This window comes from Hyaena hyaena, unplaced genomic scaffold, assembly GCF_003009895.1.
Source record: "Hyaena hyaena isolate Hyena2069 unplaced genomic scaffold, ASM300989v1 scaffold_714, whole genome shotgun sequence".
Lineage (NCBI taxonomy): Eukaryota > Metazoa > Chordata > Mammalia > Carnivora > Hyaenidae > Hyaena > Hyaena hyaena.
The window spans coordinates 705806-729256 of NW_024081350.1; the positions used below are offsets into that span (position 1 = coordinate 705806).

At 38.0% G+C, this 23451-nt stretch overlaps 1 long non-coding RNA gene across 1 annotated transcript; it reads left to right on the forward strand.

Annotated features, from left to right (window-relative positions):
* The first annotated feature begins 12673 nt into the window (after nucleotides 1–12673).
* LOC120220651 lies at nucleotides 12674–16387 on the forward strand. Its single transcript, XR_005525643.1, has 2 exons — nucleotides 12674–12792; nucleotides 16214–16387. It is a non-coding gene; the product is annotated as an uncharacterized LOC120220651 (long non-coding RNA).
* Nucleotides 16388–23451: the final 7064 nt, after the last annotated feature.

The window sequence follows — 23451 nt, forward strand, 5'->3', positions numbered from 1 at the left end:
AACAAACCCACAAGTAGAAACAATTTAATAATATTTTCTATTTGGTATGGTGTGATTGAAAGCAAAAGGAACTAGAAGTCAGACATTGTGACTTGTCATGTCAACAATTAGCCATGTGACCCTAGGCCAGTCTTTAAACTCCATAGATATCAGGTTCCCATCTGAAATGAAGAGATTATATTAATTGATCTCTTTCCAGTTCTATGATCCAAATTCCTGTAAAATCTTGGATTGTGAGTAGCTTGTTCTGCAAGTGTTCCACAAGACAAGGAAATATTTCTAATTAATTTTAACTTGATAAACAAGTGACGTCCAGCAATACGAGTAGTATGTGATGCTGAATGTAACGTGATCATAAGCAAGCCAATGGTTCCTTTCTCTCTCTCTCCCTCTCTCTCTCTCTCTCTGGGTTTGTGGGTAATTGCCTCCTATGCTTGGATGCTCGGTCTCAGGCTGCCGTATTTGACAAAAATCAGTGATTTTTCAGAATGTGGGAAGGTGTTCACAACTGGTATCAGTGTATTTTTTGTCACTTCAAAGCCCTATGGACAGTCCTTTGCTTTTCCGTAACAAGAGGAACCTTAGGAATTCCTTGCTTCATTCTAGGTCAGGCTGCCTGCAGATATAGACTCTTTCCTCTGCCACCTTATTGCCAGTTACATTCAATACAGTATATGACAAGACTTTATTAACACTGTACTGTAGTCAACATACGTGTGAGTGTATACAATGGCTCACATGCAGGAAAAGGTTGGAAAGAAAGGCGGTAAGGAGATGATTATGGTGGAAGTTGAGAAGGAAATCATCAAGAAGTACGAACGAGGTATGCAAGTGGCCAAAATTGCAAGATTTTATAAGAAGTCTACATCTGCATCTCATCTGCAGAGAAGGAGTAGAAAAAGGTGGAGGAATCCCTTACTTCAAATGAGGTTAAGGAGATGTATAAAATGTGGGAAGCAGTGCACCACCCGAATAAGGCCGAGGCAGTGGGAGCGATGAATCTGTTTAATGACAATGCAATATTACATTTACGAGAAATCCTCAAAAGGAGGCAAAATCAAGTGTCATTGGATACGTTCCTTGTTAAAGTGGCACAAAAAGAAAAAACTCCATTGAGCCAACAGATAGCAGTGATTCCATTAGCGATAGTGAAAGTCGTCCTACACAACAACCCTCCTCTGTTGTCTCCCTCATATTAGCCACAAAGGTTTTCAAAGGTAAGTGTAGGTTAATGTGTTTACTTTTCTTTATATCTTATATTTCCTTTATTATTTTATATTATATCACAGTATTTTAATCATTTTTATATGAATGTTTTGGGTTGTGGAACAAGTCATTTGAATTTCCATTATTTCTTATGGGGAAATTGACTTTGATATACAAGTGCTTTGGATTACAAGCATGTTTCAGGAACAAATTATGCTCACAAACCAAGGTTTTACTGTATATCTATTGTCTAGAAAATTATTACATGTCTAAGAATGTACATATATATAAGGAGAAAACTCTGCTATTTTTTAGAATTTCTGACAAATCTTAAACCAAAATTGTACATTCATGACACTCTTTGCACTAGTTTATCACTCATAAACTATGTTTCTTTCAAAGACTAACTGTTCCTAGAAAATTCACCAGGTCCTGTGTTCTTTAATTTTCTAGGAAACACACAAAAACAATTGATCACTCTGAGTGTTATCAGAATAAAATGTTAATACATTCTATAAAGAGTTGATTATTTCCATTGAAACTAACTCATTGTCACTTTGTGTGTTTAATTTAAAAACTAAAAAACTTTAAAATAATTTATTATTTTACAGCTATTATACGAAATTCTCATACAAGCTATTTAGAGATTGTTTCCTGAAGGAAGATGAAAGTTATTAGGCTACATTATGTAGCTTAACATTTTGTATATTTATAATGTCCTAAATTGAGGTAGAATTTCAGGCTCATCCTGAAATTCATGAATTTCATCATTCATCCATCATGAGAATTTACCCGACCATGTATAAATAAGTAGAAATTAACTTCTGTAGCACCTTCTATGTCCAGATCTGCTAGCTAGATGATAGTGGGATACATGTGAATAATACTTGGTCTGTGTCTCAAGTAATTTGTAGTTCACTTAAAAAAGCAAAATACTCATGCAAATAAGTATATGGTAAATTTGGTGGTAATATACTGGGAGAAGAAGGAAGTTGATTTCCCAACAAGATAGCATGGCAATGGTAGATTTCCAAAGCTCATTTCCCATATATGACCTCTGAGACATATTTTTGAGTGAAAGCAGATGAGATCTTTTAAGGAAGTTATCAAAGGGGATAAAACAATATATCAAGGTGGTTTTGAAAAATACGTTTTGTGTTCATACACATCTAAGTTAGTTTCCCCAGTTAATATCCCTGATAATAATAGCAGGTTATGTAAATATTCTATGCCTGGTTCCACATCTATAAAATGAGAATGATATATCCCTTCCTCACTGAGTTATTGGGAGGTGGTTTGATAGAGAAAATATCTGCATCATAGTTATCACAATGCCCGGAACATAGTAAGTACTATATAAACATTACCTACCAGGTTGATAATGTTGGTAGACTTTCTACCTGATGAGAATGAACATATGCTAGTGTCTGCAAGTCCATTGCAACAACACACATGGGTGATCACTGTTCATACATCTTGGGCAATATGTGAAGAAGCATAATGTTCAATCAAACCCAAGGATACAGAGTACCTCTTGGAGGAGAATTTCACCTGTAAATTATGAAAAAGTGAAGATTGCATTCCACATCACCACTTCACTGATCTGGTAAAAGTTTTCTTCCACTAGTTGTAGAACTAGTCCCCCCTTCTCTGATATCTGGTATCATGAATTTCACTTATCTCCACTTAAACCTTTCCCTCAGACACCAAATTGAGAATAAGTATAAAGAATCACTAACACATTCTAGAGCTACTTCCTCCAGAGAGTCCCAATGTGAAGGACTCCCACATTTTAAAAGAAATGAGCAAATCTTTTGTAGGCACCAGCTATTGAGTGAATAAAGACTTTTCCATGCTGAAAAGGACACAAACTCTCTCCCAGATACTCTGAAAATTATCCCTATTTATCTATGGCTAAAGCCAATGTTATTTGGAGACATTTGTTTACACTATCTAAAAAGTTAACTGTCAATATGATATAAAGTATGGAGGCTATAAAAGCTAACTGATGTATAATAGATGTGAATCCTGTCCAATTAATAAATATTCATTGGCAATGCTCTTGTCATTGCAAGGTGAGTTCTTAGTTCAGGGGGACATAATTATGCAAAGAGTACACGTTTCCAGTTTCTAAAAATAGTCTAAAAATAGAAATTCATGAACCTTCTGAGACTTTTGGCTTATTGCACATATTTTGTATCACAGCTTAGGTGAAGTACAAAAAACTGTACCACAGGGTACTTTATGTCACATTTGTCTGCTTTGTAATGAAACTAGATTCTCATAAAGCCTAATTTTTATACAACTGAGAACTATAGCCTCAAATGCCAGAAAGAAGGTATAAACAGGTATTATGCATGCTAAGTCATTGATCTCATGGGAAACAAATATCTGAGTGTATGTACATATGTGTGAATGCACACAGAGTTGTGTATACATGTGCACAAATTAGTGCTAACCTGACAGTTATACCAATAGATAAAAATATCCACCATTTATCTGTTGGGAGCCATTGTGAACTCACTAGTTGAGAAAACTCGTTGTGAGGTTAAGGCAACTTTGCATGGTCTCTTGCCATCAGATGATGACCAATACCCACCCCCACTCAATTGTTTCTGCTTGAGCACCAACCCCCAAGGCACGTTGTTGATCAGTATTCCGAGTGACTTATTCTGGCTTTGGTATGCTGACTGCACCTTGTGAAGGAACCTATTGTAGGAATTTCTTCTTTTGTAATTATGGGAGCAAACATTTGTGTCTCCTGAAAAACGTATTTTTCTTAATACTTCCCATTAGGCAGATTATTGACCCCTGCTCACAAAGAACTAACTTTGCCTTTGCTATGCTAAAAACATTGTCTTGTATTTGAATGATAAAGATACCTTCCTTCCCCATAGGATAAGCATCTAAATCAACTACAACAAACACTATTGATAAAGGTTATGCATAAGTCTTCTACAAAACAATGTTCAAAGAAATTATTAAATATCAAAGAAATTTGTCATCAGAAATCATTGTCTAAGGCAAATGCCATTTCAGGGCCATCCCCCAAACACTTAATTATAAAATAAAGTTGAGATCCAGTCAGAGCAGAGATGCCTGCCTGGTGACCAGAAGGAATCTCGTGGCCTGCTCACACCTCCCTCGCTGACACCGTCCATTCTTCAGGGACCCCTGGACATGCCGGAGCCCAACTCTGGCATTTGTCCATTCCCTAATTGATAACTGACACTAATATAAGCAGCTTTGCATATGTTCATTCTCCATTTTACAAACCCTCTTGAGGGGAAGATATGACCTAGAAATTAAGATAAGAAAAAATTAGGATAAGAGATATTAATAAACTACCCCCCACCAATCACATAGCTAATGAGTTGTATGTCTATGACTCAAACCCAGTGTCTCGGTGAGTCTGGCAGCTATGACAAGCACCATCAACTGAATGTCTTAAACAACAAACATTTATTTCTCATAGTTTTGGAAGTTGGGAAGTCCAAGATTAAGACACTGGCAGATCCTCTTCTTCATTCACAGATGACCTCCTTCTCAGTATGTTCTCACATGGCAGGGGAGAGAATGAGAGAGAGAGAGAGAGCCCTTTGGGGCACTAATCTCATTCATGAGGGCTATATGACCTAATTACCTCCCAAAGGCCCCAATTCCAAATACTATCACACTGGGGGATTAGGGCTCCCAAACAGGAACTTCTGGGTAAGAGGAACACATTCAGTCCACCTGAGTTGGAGTAATTCCATAGAGTATCCCCTTCTCATTCTGCCATTTCTCTTCATCATTCCTCTCTTTTAACTTCTTTGATTATAAAAGAACAATTACATATTTTTTCATTTATAAAAACATACATTTTTCATACATTGCTTTATTATTTGATATCTTAATGGTAAGGTTTTACCTTGCTGTTGTTTGAAAAGGTCAGGTATGATTTCCTTGTGTCTAGAAACAATGTTAACATTGATGTTAAAGATCTGCCTCACATTCCTGGTTAATTTTCAGTCCTTTGATTCTTATCGTTTAAGATCAATATGAAAGTCATTGGATGACACTTAGGTTTATTAAAGACAGAGCTAGAATGGTAATTATATGATGTCTCATCTCAAATAAAATACAAATTTCAAATATATCATTTTAAGGTATAAACATTTTTTTCTAGTGTGGTTTGTTTTGAGATACAATTGACATATAACATTGTCTTAGTTTTAGGTATACAACAAAATGATTGGATATATGTACACATTGCAAAATAATTATCGTCATATGTCTAGTTAACATCCACCACCCACCATGCATAGTTAATTTTGTGTGTCTGTGATGAGAACTTTTAAGATTTACTGTCTTAGCAACTTTCAAATACACAATAGAGCATCATTAACTATCATCACCATGCTTTGTTTTCCTTACACTCATTACATCCCCAGATTTAATTATCTTAGTACTGGGAGATTCAATGTTTTGCTAGTTGCTATTTCTGAGGGAAGATTGAAAGGAGGACTAACTAAACTTTGAGTGCTGACAAATGAGAGCAAGTTAGCAATACTATCCAGTATCCTAATGATAGGAAAGCAAGGCAGGTCCGGGGTAAGAAAGAAGTAATGAATTACAAAGACTTCATGAGGAGTCATCATGACATTTCACAGAGGCTGCCTGACCCATGAGGAACCATGTTTCTTGCGCACTTTGCTGCTGGCTTCACCTATGTCAGTCCTGGAGCCCGATTCACAGGGTGCTCTGTTTTCTTCTTCAATCCAAGCTGATTTTCACTCTTTCAGTCCAGGATACATACTTATCTTTCAATACTGATTATGATTGTTGAGATTATGGATCACTTCTACTTTATTGCCCTACACCTTTTGAAGCATATTCCATATTTTCTTCAATTCCATTTAAGATCAGAAAAAAATACAGAAATCTTTGTGAAGGAATAGTTACCCAGCAGTAACGAGCATAAAATCAATTTTCAATCACCACTTCAGAAAAATAACTGTGTTTACATTTATTAGGTCTTTGGGTCTCCTGTTTGCATTATTGAGTAATAAATTAACATTTTCAATAATATTTGTGTAAACTAAATGATTCACATACTTCACTCAAAACAGTTTTCTAGATTTGTATTCTAGTTTCAGTCAAAAAATTCAAACTGGTGATGGAAAAGAGGAAAGAGTGAGAAACGCATACGGGATAATGCTTTGTTCATCAGCATAGAAGTGGTATGACTCCAGAACCATCATAGTGTATTTTCTCAGTAACCCCCACATGAAAGAGTTAGGAATAGCATCCCTGGCAATCCATCTCTTGCTACTCATGACAATGCCTTATGCATTAGCAGCACTTTCCAAACCACAAGTGGCCGCAGCTACATTTGGGGGGATTCCAAGAAGAGCTATAGTCAAAGTTCCTTTCTGAAGGTGTTGAAAGAAAATGGCCCGAAGCAAATCTGTTTTCCGCATTGATGAGTCATAATCGATTTTAAATTCAATTTGGCCTGTTTAGGGCCAGCACACAACACTGAGCTGTCTAAGGTTTTTGGTGTGCCCGATGCGGAGCAGAATGAGGTTCCAATGGGAAGTTCCTCTCCTGTTATGCTTGGTGTCTGTAGGCAAACCACACCATGAGCTGCTTGATGCCACTGACACCATCACTGTTTTCACATGAACAAAAACTGAAAGACAGGACCCATTCTCCATTGTAGAGGAACGTTTTCCACGGCAGAGGAAAGCTAAAATTGCCCTCTTTTTGCCATGATAGGCCCTCACTTTCTTTTCTTTCCAGCTATTTTCTCAAAAGTTGGATGTATGAAATGAATTCTGATTGCAAAGCTTTCAGGAGTTAAATCAACGAAATGAATCTCAAGATACCCATTTAATTGGAAATTTGGCAGGAAAAGATAAGTCCCATTTCTTTAACTCCAAGTTTTAGGACCGGGGAATGTAAACTCACTATTTCTTTTTGTTATAAAGTTCAGAGATGGACTCAGGTTTATTTTTTCCATAATATATTGTATTCTTCTTTGCACTTACATGCATAGCAACAATGAAAACTTCTTTACTACTAATATATTTTATTTTAAAAATTTGTATCAAGAGGTTTAATTATCATTTGGATTCCTGTGCTAAAACTATTTGCCTTTCCCATCTTCATAAGCACATGCTATGTTCTCTAACTGCTGAAGAATGTATACAGACGTCCCATTATTCTGAAATCTTGTACTCACTTTACATGTTTCAGAAACAACTCTTGATATCAGCCTTCCAGAAAAAACTATTATAACAATGTTTGGGATTCTAATTTTCACTTTTATGTCAATCTCCTGCATCTTCGTAAGAAGCATATTTAGAATTTGAATCCACTCTAGAACATTCTAATTCACAGTGGAAAAGCACCTTCAAGTATTTGCTACTTCTACTGTTGGTTTTGGTCTGTCTTACATTCTACTTACTTTGCATTCCTCCTAGAGGGAGTCTTACTTAGAGTATTATTTTCTCTCACCATTTTCTGTATCTTAAGGAATTCACATTGAGTTTGAGAAATTTTCAATCTTTATCAAATCAATTGTTTTGCGAAAGATATGATTTTTTAAAATTTTTAATGGTCTATTTATTTCTGAGAGAGACAGATGGCATGAGTAGGGGAGGGTCAGAGAGAGAGGGAGACACAGAATCCAAAACGGGCTCCAGCCTCTGAGCTGTCAGCACAGAGCCCGACATGGGGCTCGAACCCACGAACTGCGAGATCATGACCTGAGCTGAAGTCGGGAGCTTAATCGACTGAGCCAACCAGGTGCCCTGCAAAAGATAAGAATTTTACACAGTAATTTCCCATTCCTTTCATGGATGACCTCAGACTCCTTTAGCTAGTAATAGCAGAAGGATTACTTGTACTAAGCCAATCTTCATGCTCATGCAACCAAATTCATATTTCCAATGGCACATTATCTTCTTTCACTATCTTGTGCCCTCACCAACAGTTTCAAAAAAATTTAAAATCCTAGAGAAGAAACTGTGAGTTTTTACTGAACCTATGCCCTTTATTTGAAACTATTCATTGAAACCCCAATTTTTTTTATTTGAAGTGAAACTAGCAGTGTTCATTATTTTATTTTTTTAATAACTGTATGAAGAATGTATTATTATCATGATACCCTTCTTAAACACGTGTCTATTATTTGAGAGTGCACAAGCAGAAGGGGCAGAGAGAGGGAGACAGAGGATCTGAAGCAGGCTCCACACTGACAGCAACAAGCCCAATGCGGGGATTTGAACTCATGAACCTGAGCCAAGGTCAGACATTCAACAGACCAAGCCACCCAGGCATCACTGTGCGTTCGTTATTTGAAAAGATATTGTCTCAGTTGCTAATTCACTGTCTTTCAGTACCACAGTTTGTTCTCCAATGTCTCCTTGGTTCATCTCTTTCTTCTCAGCCTGGTAGGGGGAGTCTCAACATCCCCCCACCCCCTTTTGTACAGAACTCATTTCCTGTGCACCCATCCCCTTGTTTGTCCCCTTCATCTTCCCAAGTCTAATGTGCCTGGCATCCTTGAACATTCCAGGTTCTCTTACAATTCTTGCCATTGCACATGCTGTCTCCTCTGACGAGAGTGTTTTCCACCACCCATCCTGTCCCCCATGTAATCACCTGGGAACATCCCACTCTAGGCCCCTTCCTCTGTCTCTTTCAAGTGGAATTCTTTGTTATCCACCCACCCCAGGTCCTTGTTTACACCCTGGTTTGAAGCCTGGGGCATCGTATTGTAATGCCGCTGCTTCTCTGGCTCTTCCCCTTTTAGCGTGAAGAGCAGCAGAGAACCTGTGGCCCGAAGGACTCCATTCTGAGCTCCTGCCTGTGTCCACACTGTATTAGTCAGGGTTCTCCCGAGAGACAGAACCAGTCAGATGTGCATCTATAGAGAAAGAGATTTATTGTAAGGAATTGGTTCCTATGATTCTGGAGCCTGGCAAGACCAAAATCTGCAGGGTCCACCAGCAGGCTGGAAACCCAGAAAAAGCCAGTGGTGCAGTTCGAATCTGGAGTCTTCTTGCCAGGAAGGGGTCAGTCTTCTTTCTATTTCACTCTTCCACTGGTTGGATGAGGTCTATGTACGTTATGGATGGCAATCTGCTTTCCTCAGAATCCACTGATTTAAATGTTAATTTCGGGGCGCCTGGGTGGCTTAGTCGGTTAAGCGTCCGACTTTCGCTTGGGTCATGATCTCGTGGTTCGTGGGTTCGAGCCCCGCGTCGGGCTCTGTGCTGACTGCCAGCTCAGAGCCTGGAGCCTGTTTCAGTCTGTGTCTCCCTCTCTCTCTGACCCTCCCCTGCTCATGCTGTCTCTCTCTCTCTCTCCTAGAAATAAATAAAAAAATAAAAATATTAAAAAAAATAAAGTACACTAATGCACTTTAAAAAATGTTAATTTCATCCAAAAATACCCTCACAGAAGCATACGGAATAATGTTGACCACAATATCTGGGTATCATGGCTCAGGCAAGTTGGCACAGGAAATTGACCATCACACAGATCATGTGCCTCTGTGTATGCACACCCCTGGCATCTTTCTGTGTACCCTATGCTCCTCTTTTTTTTAAGTTGATTTATTTATTTTGAAAGAGAGAGAGAGAGGGAGAATGGGGTAGAGAGAGGGGGAGGTAGAGAGAATTCCAAGCAGGCTCCACACTGCCAGCTCAGAGTTTGACACCAGGCTCAAATTCATGAACCTGGAGATCATGACCTGAGCCAAAGTCAAGAGTCAGATGCTTAACTGACTAAGCTGCCCAGGTGTCCCCTCTTCTCCTCTTCTTATAAGGACACCAGTCAGATTGGATTAGGATAGACCTTAATGACCTTATTTAGCCTTAATGAACTCTTAAACAGTCTTATATCCAGCCACAGTGATCTGTAGATGGATAGAAACCATCTGACATGCTGAACAATGGCCACCAGGGGCTTTAATCATCCCATTTCCTATTGGGGAGACCTACATCTGAAGCAAGTGTAGACTCAAGAACATGGACATGAACTTGTTAAGTATTAATGTCCCTGCCACTTCCAGGAAATATCAAGATCACTTTCGTCTTTCTAGGCTGGGAATAATTTTCCTACTGTAAAGGTGCTAATACTTTGCTATTTCCACAGGATCCAGAGAATGCCCAGAATGTGCCTTTAGCCACACTAAGTGCAAACCAGACCCAAATTAAGGAGGAAATAAGAGGCTATGTGAGAATAATATCATGCATCATTTAGAGTTGCACATAGTCTCATTCCAGAATTTGGCTTGAGTCATTCTCAAGAAGTCACATTAAGAAAACCTTCTATCTGCCATCTTTGGTCACATAGAGATGCTGGTACTGGCAAGACCCTGACTATGAGAAGCCAGATTCTTAACCAGTAAGAGAAACACCATGGAGACTTCACCTGCACCACCTCACATCATGGCACGCACGCACCTTCAAAAGAAGGTGTGACTTTAGAAGTCTTATATCTACCTCATGTGCACATTGCCAAATGACCATCTAGACAAGGTAAATCTTTAAGGATCAGCCCATTAGAGAACCTTGCACTTCAGGGAACTTCAAAGTCACTGACTCTAATTCCATCTACTTATACATGAATAAACAGGTGCCGGAAGAATTTAAGGAGAGGTTGCCTGAGGCCCCGATCGGTTCTTTAATTACTTTTCCTTTTTAAGTTTATTTATTTATTTTGAGAAAGAGAGAGAATGAATAGGGGAGGAACAGAGAGAGAGGGAGACAGAGAACCCCAACCAGGCTTCTCACTGTTAGCTCAGAGCCCAATTTGCAGCTTGAACTCCGAGCCATGAGATCTTGACCTGAGCCAAAACCAAAAGTCAGAGGCTTAACGGAGTCACCGAGGTGCCCCTTTAATTACCTTTTCTAATGCCACTAGGGCACATTATAAAATATTTACCTCAAAATCCCCAGACTTTGTGTTTAGTTTTCTAGGGGGAAAAAAAAGAAAACTATGTATAAAATCAAATATGTTAATAGTATCGTCTTGGAGTGCAGAATCAAAGAATTTTCTCTTTATTTTGTTTTACAAATATCTGTGAGTTCAAGAATAACTGGGTGGGGAGGTGGCAGGAATGCCTAGGTGGCTCAGTTGGTTAAGCATCTGACTTAGGCTAGGGTCATGATCTCACAGTTTGTGGGTTTGAGCCCTGGATTGGGCTCTGTGCTAACAGGTAGCTTGGAGCCTGCTTGGGATTCTATGTCTCCCTCTCTCTCTGACCCTCCCCTGCTCATGCTGTATCTCTCTCTCTCAGAAATAAATAAAAAAACATTTAAAAATTTTTTAAAAAAGAATGACTGGGGTGATGAGCAATTCTAAAACTTTATCAGGTAGTTCTTTGTGGGGGAGGTAAAAGGCAGCTAAGGGCAGAGGCTTATAGAAAAGAAATGCAGAGGGGCGCCTGGGTGGCTTAGCTGATTAAGCGTCCGACTTTCGCTTAGGTCACGATCTCGCGGTTCGTGGGTTCAAGCCCCGTGTCGGGCTCTGTGCTGACTGCCAGCTCAGAGCCTGGAGCCCGTTTCAGTCTGTGACTCCCTCTCTCTCTGACCCTCCCCTGCTCATGCTGTCTCTCTCTCTCTCTCTCTCTCTCTGCTAGAAATAAATAAAACATTTAAAAAAAGAAAAGAAAAGAAATGCAGAATGGCAGAATGCTGGGAGAGAGAATCAAAACAAGAGGAAGGAAATGGGAAGATCAAACAAGGTTTGTTCCCAACTCACCCTAGGTTGATGGGAAGGAGATTATGACAATGATAATGATATGCTGTAAATATTCATAAAGTAGTTAAACAATCAAAACTTTCTCTGTGAGCAGAAAAACAGTCACAGCTTATTCCTCAAGTAACCTCAACCTTTCTGTTGCCCTTTATTCATACAAAATTACTTATTCCTAATACAGATCAATTGTTCCTGGTCAGGCTCTTCCCCTACAAGGAACTTCAGAGAGGAAGAGAAATTGCAAACAGGCTTTGTGGGGTTTTGAGGAAAATCATGGCAGTTGGGAAGCTCCCTGCTGGGGAAGGACAGAAACTCGAAGTATAGATTGTGAAGAGGTAGTGGAAGGGTTTAAAGAATGCTCCTCTCTGCTCCTACTTGGAAAAAAGATTATCTCTACTAATAACCATTACTGTAGTTAGTAATTGTTAAGCCTGTAGTATATGTCAGGCACTGCGGGGAAACTCCATGTGATATCTCATTGAATCTTCACAGAACTCCTGTGAAGCAGCCACAGGGAAATTAAGACCCACGTCAAAGGGTTGGCAATGGAAAACAGTGACTGAGAAAAGGAAAGAAAGAGAAGAGGCTTATTATAGCTGAAGTCACATAATCAGCTGGTTTGAGAAAAGGGTTCCATGAACATCATAAAGAAGAAAGAACACTCCATTTTCTACCAAACAAAGGATTCACAAGCAATGGGGGTTGTGCAATCCTGCTACCCGGTGACTGGGAAGAAGCATTTCATGGAAATCTATAACCTTGAGAGATATTTAGGTGGCATTCTCAGACCTGTCATGAAATGTCAAGTTGTCCTACCAACCCAATGCAACGGTAACAACTTGTTATGTATTAAGCTGATGTTCTTCTTGTCCCTTTTTTTACCCCAGATTCTGCCATACAAGAGCTCTTCTTTCTTTGTTATTAAGGTCAAGTGACTTTCTGAAGTCTGATTCATTAGTTTTTGTGTCTTTGATTCTTTGGGGGGGGGGGTTTGGAAAACATACAGTTTTTTTTTTTTAATAAATTATTCAGACTTATTTGAGTTGTTAGATGAACATAAGCATTGTTTTGTAATTTGCTTCATTAGAAGCAGAAACATTTTCCCCCCTCCTATTATTTTATGATTCAATTACTATATATATTAGTATTTACAAAGTTTCTTTCTTTAGGTGGTGTTATTATTTCTGCTCTATTTCAAATGTCTAGGAAGTGGATTTAGGAAAGTTCCTTCCTTCCTTCCTTCCTTCCTTCCTTCCTTCCTTCCTTCCTTCCTTCCTTCCTTCCTTCCTTCCTTTCTCTAGTGGATATATTTGTATTTAAACTGTACTGTACTGTCTTTAATCTCCTACTTTCTTCTATAATCTTTTACTATATGATTTGTCCATTTTATGGATTTGTCCATTTGTCCATTTTAACTAGTGTGCTTTGACCCCCACAGGTTAACTATCAAACTGTCTATAAATTTTTTTTAAATTTAAGTTAGTTAACATACAGTGTAGTATTGGCTTCAGGAGCAGAATCCAGTGATTGATCACTTAGACATGGTCATCCCAACAAATGCCCTCCTTAATGCCCATCACCTATTTAAGCCACCCCCCAATTCACCTCCCCCCTCAGGAACTCTCAGATTGTTCTTCATATTTAAGAGCCTCTTATGGTTTGCCTCCCTCTCTGCTTTTCTCTTATTTTTCCTTCCCTTCCCCTATGTTTATCTGTTATGTTTTACTTCCCCCTTCATGTAACTTTTTACCTCTATTCTTTACTTGCTTTCATTCCACTTCTTCAGAACACAGAATGTTTATTTGGCTTTTTCCTACCACATTGGCATCCTTATTCTACTCAGAATTGTACAACTGAATGCGTTCAGTGCTCACCACCAACCTTTTTTTGCTGAAAAATTTTTCAGTTATCTCTTGGTAGGATGAAACTCATCATATAGTAGAATCCTTGGGAAAGGTTGGAGGTGTTTCATATTCCCTGAGTTATTGCATATTCAAAACTGTTCCTCTGTGGCCTCAATACTTAAAATACAGCTTGGTTGGGAAGTACATTTTTGGTCCACACTCTCTTTCCTTGTGTTTCTTGAAAATGCTGTGTTACTGTCCCTTTGCTCTATACTCAATTCTTAACAAGTTGAGTGCCAGCCTAATTTCCTGACATTTATAAATTGTTCCCCCCCTCCCCGAGACTCTGGAATTGTTTTTCTTAGTCCTTGAAAACTAACAGTTTTGCTATGAAAAGTCCAAGAGCCTATTGCCAAGCCAATTTTCTCAAATGAACTCTTTCAATAACCTATTTTCAAAAATGTTTTATTGGATTATAGTTTTGAACATTGGGTATGATGGATTTTTTTATTTATTTGCTTACTTTTCTTCTTCAAAGGCACTGATTTCGTGTATGCTGGAATTTCTTTTCCAGGCTTCCTTCATAACTTCTTTTTCTCTGACTTCTTAGTCCCTCTTTAGTTTTCATCCTCCTGATTTTTTCCTACCTTTCCTCAATTTGCCTCATTACATTTTTCTTGGAATCTATTTTCCTTTGTGTCTAGTATTTCTGAGATAGTCTGTTTTCTCATATTCCTTTGTGAGGGTCTTCCCTATCACTGCCCTAAGAACAGTTTGAAACAAGGGAAATGTATAAGAAGGTAGCCTGACGCAAAGAAATAGAAGACCTTCAAAAGACACACTTACTCTCGCAATTTGTGTCCAAAATATGACATGAACACATTACTAACACCTCTGTAAGGAGGTGTAAAGGCCCATCAGGTGAGGCTTCTCAAAGCCTAAGATTTACTGGCACCACAGTTATGCCCCCTCTGGTGACAACTGGATACCAACTACATACAAAATGCTTCGCATACAATATCCCATTTGATAATTTTATTAAATGCTGACAGAGTAATTCTTTAGGATAAGTAGTGTTTTAATGCCTATTTGATGATGAAATGAGAAAAATAAGGCTACAAGTGGAAAATTCTTTCCTTCTCAAGTTTTTATTTTTATTTTGAGAGAGAGAGAGGGAAAGAGCACAGGGGAGGGGCAGAGAAAGAGAGAACCCCAAGCAGGCTCTGTGCTGATGCAGGGCTCAATCCCATGAACCATGGGATCATGACCTGAGCTGAAATCAAGTTGGTTGCTTAACCAACTGAGCCACCCAGGCGCCCCTACAGGTAGAAAATTCTGGATTAGAATGTAGTGCCCTATCACTGGAGAGTCTGTGTGCTTTCAGCCACTCATTTTTTAGCCTCTCTGAATTACACACTAAGCACCCCCAGCTATATCCACTTGCCCCTCATTCTTTTTTTTCCTCCCAATTTTCTTCTAACTTCTACCTCCTCTCCATCAATTTCTTTTTTATTAAATCCTTTCTAGACATATGCATTGGTCTACTTTTTTGAGTCTCTGATCCTAGTTCAATTTCCTGCTTATTCATCCTGTTGTAATTCCTTGAAACAAGAAATACACAAGGCCTTTTCTACCTTCACAGCCTTCATCGCCATCTGAGATGTGCCCAGCACACTCACCCCAGAGTTGAAGAAATGATGACACTAGCCTGGACACTATCAACAATTTGACATCTCTTCCCCCTGAACTTTCTTGCTCACAAATATGAAGGATAAAGAAAAGAGGGGCACCTGGTTGGTTCAGATTGTTAAACATCTGACTCTTGGTTTCCACTCATGTCATGATCTCACAGCTTGTGAGTTCAAGCTCTGAGTGGAGACTACTTGGGATTTTCTCTCTCTCTCTCCCTCACTCTCTCTCCCTCCCCAGCCTCTGAAAATAAATAAATAAACTTAAAAAAAAATAAATTAAAAAATTAGATAAAGAGAGAGAGGGTGGGGCTCAAGGATGACCATTATGTTGTTATCTTGAACTACTGGCTAACTGTGGTATTGTTTTCTGAGAGGTAGAAAATTGGGAAAAGGCAGCTGTTTGTGGTTTGGGAATCTTTAGTGACAGCAGCCTTCCCTTTAAAATGGAAACATCAAAAAGGGAACTAAAATTTAAGACTGGTAATTCACAAGAATGAACACAGAGCAAGATTTAATTTCATGCTTATTGGATGAAAAAAATCAAGCGTTGAATTCTAATGCCTTAAATAATCCTAGCAACTTAATTTTTTTCACCTGAGAGAATATGGCAGAAGAGTTTTAATAATATGACTTCTAACAATATATGTATTTGTATATACAGACATTTATTTGATCACAGTTTGTTTTGGTATGTTTGTTTGTCTGCCTTCAAACTAGGACAGAAGCTCCATAGGGAAATGAATCATGACTTCCTTGTTCACTGATGTATCCATGGCACCAAGTACAATGTATTCGCACATATTGGACACCGATTAACTTATATTGAATGAGAGAATAAAACCATAACTTCAGCTATCAAGTGTTATAAGGAAGATAAAATATTTATCAAAAGTGGATTGGATTCTGGATTATTTTAATATTGATATCAGTAAGTCTTTTTATTACTGAAATTAACATTTAAATTAAAAAGTGTATTCCCAGCAATGAAGCTATCATTCTTTTCTATGGCTCCCTTTCCACTTACATACAAACGTGCAGTAAGACAGGCTGCTGCATTACTTGGTGGCTATAGTAATTTTAAAAGTCCCTGTTTCATTGCATATGGCTCCAGCTTTCATCTCTTGAAAAATGTGGCAAAGTAACATGCCTATAGATGTGGGAAACAACAAGACAGTAGATTGGTCTTGCTGAAGCTTGGTGGTGGCAAAATCTTTTGCCCACGTATTAAACCACCTCCACTCTGCTTGGGGATTTTGCTCAAAAAATAACTAGTTGCCTTTAAAAGATGTCAAAAAAATCTCCAACATCTGTAAAAATCTCCAACATCTGTAACATCAATGCTATGTTTCTATGGGAAGCATTTGTGTCTAGAAGATTATAGCCCTTGTAGTCCATGAATGCAACAGCTTATGAATTCTCCCAGGTAACGTATAAGCTATTTTCAAGAGCCATGTTCCCCTTTTCCAGAACTTATAGGAATACCTTAGATATGTAAATATATATTTTGGTTATTTATTTTGTAACTAGAATAAATTCTATATAAATAATCTCCTGTGGCAGGCTGAATAACAGCTCTAAAGATGTTCATGTAATAATCTCCAGAACCTATGAATATGGTCCTGTATGTGGCAAAAGGAACTTTGCACATATGAATTAGTTAAGGACCTTGAGAAAGGAAGAGTATTCTAGATTAGCTGGGTGGGCTCAAAATGTAATCACTGGATTCTCATAAGTAAAAGGCAAGAAGATTGAAGGGGGAGGCAGTGATGTGACAACAAAAGCAGACACTCGAGTCATGTGGTCACAAGCCCAGGAAATCTGGAAGCTTCTAGTGTCTGGAAGAGACAGGGAATTTGTTCAGATTCTCCCCCTGGAGCTTCCAGAAAGACAAGTCCTCCTGACACCATGATTTTAGCCTCATGAGAATCTTATCACACGTCTGACCTTCACAAGTGTAACAGTAAATGTGTTCTTTTATGCCACTAAATGTGTGGCAAATTGTTACAACAGCAATAGGAAACTAGCACATTAGTGATTTAAATTACAGACTTTTTATGGAATCTTATCCCTTCTCATCCTTGACGCCAACTGCCATCTATCTCTGCTTCACTAGGCCATCTTCTGGGTTCTTATATCTCTTATTTCTACCACTGGATAATCTATGGGCTGTCCTGGGCTGTGCTATGGATTTATTCAACCAAAGGATCTAGAACAGCAAAAACTTGCTATTTTCTTAAAAGTATGTCTGGGATTCATCATATTTGTCTCTTCATCAAATCCATATTCTGTAATGCAAAAAGATAACTTTGTAAATCTTACCTGTTTTTCTTGAGAGTGGCCTCCAAACATATATTGTTTACTCAGTCTTCCATTAATTTCCTACAGTATTTAATATCTTTTTCTTATGACATGTATTTATTCTATAATTTTTAAGTTTATTCATTTATTCTGAGAGAGTGAAAGAGCAGGAGAGAGAGAGAATGCGTGGGGAGTGGGCAGAGAGAGAGGGAGAAAGAGAGAATTCCAAGGAATTTCTGTGCTGTCAGTGCAGAGCCAATGCTGAGCTCAAACACAAGAACTGTGAGATCATGACCTGAGTCAAAGTCAAGAGTCAGACTCTTAACCAACTGAACCACCCAGGCACCCCCTACAGTTGTTTTATACACATACATGGGATGCAAATTAAATATTGACTTCAGGCAGTAAGTTTTCCAACACTGGCTGTAACAACATTTTTCCAGATATGTCTCCTTTGGCAAGGAAAACAAAAACAAAATAAATTATTGGGATTATATTAAAATAAAAAGCTTTTGCATGGCAAAGGAAACTATCAACAAAATAAAAAGACAACCCTCTGAATGGGAGAATATATTTGTAAATGATATATCCAACAAGAGGTTAATATCCAAAAAATATAAAAAGCTTATGCAACTTAACACCAACGCCCCCCCCCCCCCAATAATCCAATTAAAGACTGGGAAGAAGATGCGGAAACTAATTTGACAATAAACTATTTGTAAAAAAAAAAAAAAAAAGGAGTGGGAAGAAGACATGAACAGACATTTTTCGAAAGAAGACATATAGATGGCCAACAGACAAATGGAAAGATGCTCAACGTCACTTATCATCAGGAAAATGTAAATCAAAACCACAGTGAGATCTCACATTGTACATGTCAGAATGGCTAAAATCAAAAACACAAGAAACAGCAAGTGTTGGAGAAGATGTGAAATTAAAAAAAAAAAGAAAACCTTTATGCACTATGGGTGGAAAGGCAAATTTGTACAACCACTCTAGAAAATGTATGGAAGCTCTTCAAATAATGAAAAATAGAGTTACCATCTGATCTGGTAATTAATTTTCTTTGAGTATTTACTCAAAAAAAAAAAAAACAATAATGTGAAAAGATATATATACCCCTATGTTTATTGCAGCATTATTTATAATAGCCAATCTCTGGAAGCAGCTCAAGTGTCCATCCATAGAAAATGAATGAAGAAGATGTGAATAGTATTCTGTCATAAAAGAATGAAATCTTGCCATTTGCAACAATATCAATGAGTCTAGAGGGTATAATGCTAAGTGAAATAAGTTAGTCAGAGAAAGACAAATATCATATGATTTTAGTCATGTGGAATTTAAGAAACAAAACAAAGAAAACCAATAGACAAACAGAAAAATGGACTCTTAAGTATATAGAACAAACTGGTGGTTTCCAGAGGGGAGGTAGGAGAGGATGGGTAAAATAGATGAAGGGAATTAAGAGTATTTTCATGGTGATGAGCACTGAATAATGTGTAGAATTGTTGAATCACTATATTGCACACCTGAAACTTACACTGTATTATCGTTAATTATACTAGATTTAAGAAGCTAACACTGTATTATTATGAATTATACTAGAATTAAAAAATATATTGGGCCACCTGCGTGGCTCAGATTGTTAAGCATCTGACTTCAGCTCAGGTTATGATCTCATGGTTGGTAGGTTCAAGCCCCACATCGGGCTCTGTGCTGACTACTTGGAGCCTGGATTCTGCTTCGGATTCTGTGTCTCCCTCTGTCTGCCCCTTCTCTGAAAACACCCTGTCTCTCTCTTTCTCTCTCAAAAGTAAATAAAACATTAAAATTTAAAAATATATATATTAAAAGAATTAAAAATAGAGCTACTATATTATCCAATGATTCCACTATTGGGTATTGACCCAAAGGAAACAAAATCATTAATTTAAAAAGATAATTGCACCCCAATGTTTATTTCAGCATTGTGTATAATACTGAAGATAAAGAAGCAACTAAGTGTCTATCGATAGAGGAATAGACAAGGAATGTGTGTGTGTGTGTGTGTGTGTGTGTGTGTGTGTGTGTGTGTGTATGGAATAGTATACAAGCATAAAAAGGCTGAGATCATGCCATTTGAGACAGCATGGATGGACCTGAAGGGTATTATGATAAATGAGATAAATCAGATTGAGTAACCCAATACCTTATGATTCCACTCATAAGTGGAATCTAAAAATGAAAACCAAAGTGAATAAATGAACAAAAAGCAGAATCAGACTTAGTCAGACATATAAATGCAGAGGACAAACAGATGGTTTCAGAGAGGAGAAGGCGGGGGGTTGGGCATAATGGGTGAAGGGGAGTGGAAGGTACGGGTTTCCAGTTCTGGAAAGAATAAATCATGGGAATAAAAGGTACATCATAAGAAACAGAGTCAATGATACTGTAATAGCAACGTAGCGGGATGGACAGTAGCAATACTCGTGGGGAGCACAGCAGAACCTATAAACTTGTCAAACCAGTAAATTGTGCACCTGAAACTAATATAACATTGTGTGTCAACTATATTCAAATTAAAAAATTGACTTTGGCAAACTTATCCTGGTGGTTATATCTAAGAAAGAAGTATATCCAGCTTGCCAGATCATAATAAGTTTTAACATTAAAGTCACTGAATCTGAAATGTTTCGGGCAAATTATGATTTATTGAATATTACATTCTTATGGCTTCTGTAAAAAAAAATCAGCACAAACTTAATGCTTAAGAAACACAAGTTTCTTATTGTACAGTTCTAAGAGTGAGAAGTTAGAGACCGATCTCACTGGGCTAAAGTCCGGATGCTGGCAGAGTTTTGTTTGTCTTGGAGACTTCATTTCCTTGCCATTTTCAGATTCTGGATAGCATCTGTTACCTCTCTTTGCCTTTTCCCCCCATTAGAGATATTATAGGTCCGCTCTAACAAATTCTAGGCTCCTATTTGACTTGAAAGACGGAAAGAACTAGTTGCATTTAAAAGATGTGAAAAAATCTAAAGAACATTCCAGACTATAAGCAAAATCTCTTTGAGGGTAAGGTCAGATTACAAAAGTTTCTAAAGCACCCTCTTACAAGCGATGTTTCTCTTTACCTGTATCACAACATCCAGAAGAAGCCTCTTCTGAATAAAAGCCTCTTAGAAAAGGTGTAAAAAAACCATTAGTACTAACAGCCAATATCTTTTATACTGTAGAAATCAGCTCTTAATATTGCAAGTTCTGAACAATAATTAATATCTTATTAATTAATGCCTGGTTGCAGGCATTGTGTATTTGTCAGTGTGTAAATTTTTTTGTATATCATGGGGGTTAAAAACATTGCAGAGTCTTTACAGAATTACTTCGTGAAAGCTAGCAGCAAAGCTATAAAACAAATCTCTCTCTGTCTGTCTCTGTTTCTGTCTCTTTCTATTTCTCAAATCTCTTTTTACACCCACTTCACAATATTACTGCCAGGGTCAGAGATCTTATTTTTCATGTGAAGAAACAAGTTCAAAAACATGTAATCCATCCAAGGTGACCTAGCTGGTAAGCAATAGAGCAAGGAATACAGTTAGATCTTTTTCCATCAAAGCAACATTATTCTCTCCATATCAAAATCTCCTACATACTGACTTCTCCCAACAAGTAACGGAGAAGAAAATATAAAAGAGTAAAGACAGGTGTCTATTACATTGATTGGTAAAGAGAGGGCCCCCACTAGCCATGTCAGTGATGATTAATCTTCATTTTGTTTATGGATCCCTACCTGTTTCTAGCCTTAACCACTCGTTGCTCATTTTATACAGTTTGTACCAAGAAAAAGATAGAAAGGACTGATGAGAATGTATTTGATCAAGAGCTTTTTATGGATTGAGATATTCTTTGGTCACACACACCCCCAATGAGTTTGTGCTTATGTGATAATTCAAATTACTAGACCAATATAGAAAGTGTTATAAAAAGATGGTAAATAAGTTATAGTGAATGATGAAGGTAAAAACTGATATAAGAATTTAGCACTACCTGGCTTCTTTCTTTATAAACAAACTAGAAAAAAAAAAGAAACTAGGAAATACCTTCTTTTTTTTTTTTTTTAAATTTTTAATGTTTTATTTACTTCTAGGAGAGAGAGAGAGAGAGAGTGAGCAGGAGAGGGTCAGAGAGAGAGGGAGTCACAGACTGAAACAGGCTCCAGGCTCTGAGCCGGCAGTCAGCACAGAGCCCGACGCGGGGCTCGAACCCACAAACCACGAGATCATGACCCAAGCGAAAGCCGGACGCTTAACCGACTAAGCCACCCAGGCGCCCCGGAAATACCTTCTAAAGGAAATACTTGCTTTGTATTCCTTTGATAGTTTTCCATCACAAACCAGTATATAAAAGTTGCTAGTCGAATTATTTGCTAATTATATATTATGTTCATTAATCCTAAAATTGTATTGATTAATTATATTAAATAAGTAACATGTGAAATTAAACATGTATTATGAATATAGGGATATCCAAGAACTCAAGAGGAATAATTAGCTCTGTGTTGGAGTGTGGAAAAGCATTCCAGAGGCGTTGCTAAGACCTAACTAATGACAGAAGTGAGATGTGGTAGGGGCATCGAAGCATGGAGGTGAGAGGAGACTTTCCAGACACTTCTTATTTTGTGTCATCTTGGTCTCCTGTGTTTGTTGGCCAAGCATCCTCCCAATGTGCCACAAACAAGCCATGCTCCCAGAGGATGGCAAGTTCTCGTCTTGGGGTAGGGATCAAACTGCACGATTAATTAGCCTGCATGCCTGAGGAGCAGAATTTGAGCATCCTATGAGATAGAGTCACAGTCTTTCACTTATTATTTTCTTTATTTTTACATTAAGATAATGCTTATTGGTCTCTTCTGATTAACAAAGTAGTATCAGTGAGGAAAAAGTTTAGGATGCACAGATGCACAGATAGAAGAAAATAGATTTTGTACAGTCCCACCATCCAGGAATAACTATTGTGAACACTTTTATGGAAATCAATCTAGGGTTTTTTTTTATCTAGTTTCAGATTTTTTCCTTAGAGAGTAATGGCAGTTTTTCTACTTGGCATGTAACAAGCTGAAAAGATTCTCGTTCCCACTCTAAGGACAATCAACAAAAACAGAAAGATGTTACATTCGTGGCTTTCTTTGACCCCATCAGAGATCTGAGGTCCCTGGGTGATGTGCTGGTCTGAATCTAGGAAGACAGGGGTACCTGGGAAAGAGACAGGGAGAAAACAGTTGTTTACCTACCAGACACAGGCAGCACACATTCAGCTAGAATAGTTAGGCATTGATGGAGGCTACATGGCATCTGCTAAGACAGTACAGAGTCCCCGAGACTTCAGGTGCATTGATATATAGCCAGGAGTAAAATACAGCAACTCAAAGGTTTAACCATGTTGAAGAGCAGTCTTGTGTTCAGGTATATACTGATAAAGTGGAAAGTGGATTACATTAAGTTAATCATAATGACATGTGTCTTGTTGAGTTTATCGTCACCAATGCTGTTGTAGACATCAGGGAGGGATACTAAGAAGCTGCACAGAAAGAGTGGGTATAGCTGGGCTCCCACTTCATTGCTGCTTCTGGGTTCATTACTGACCTTTGATTTCCAAACTCCTTAAGCTGCTGAATAAAT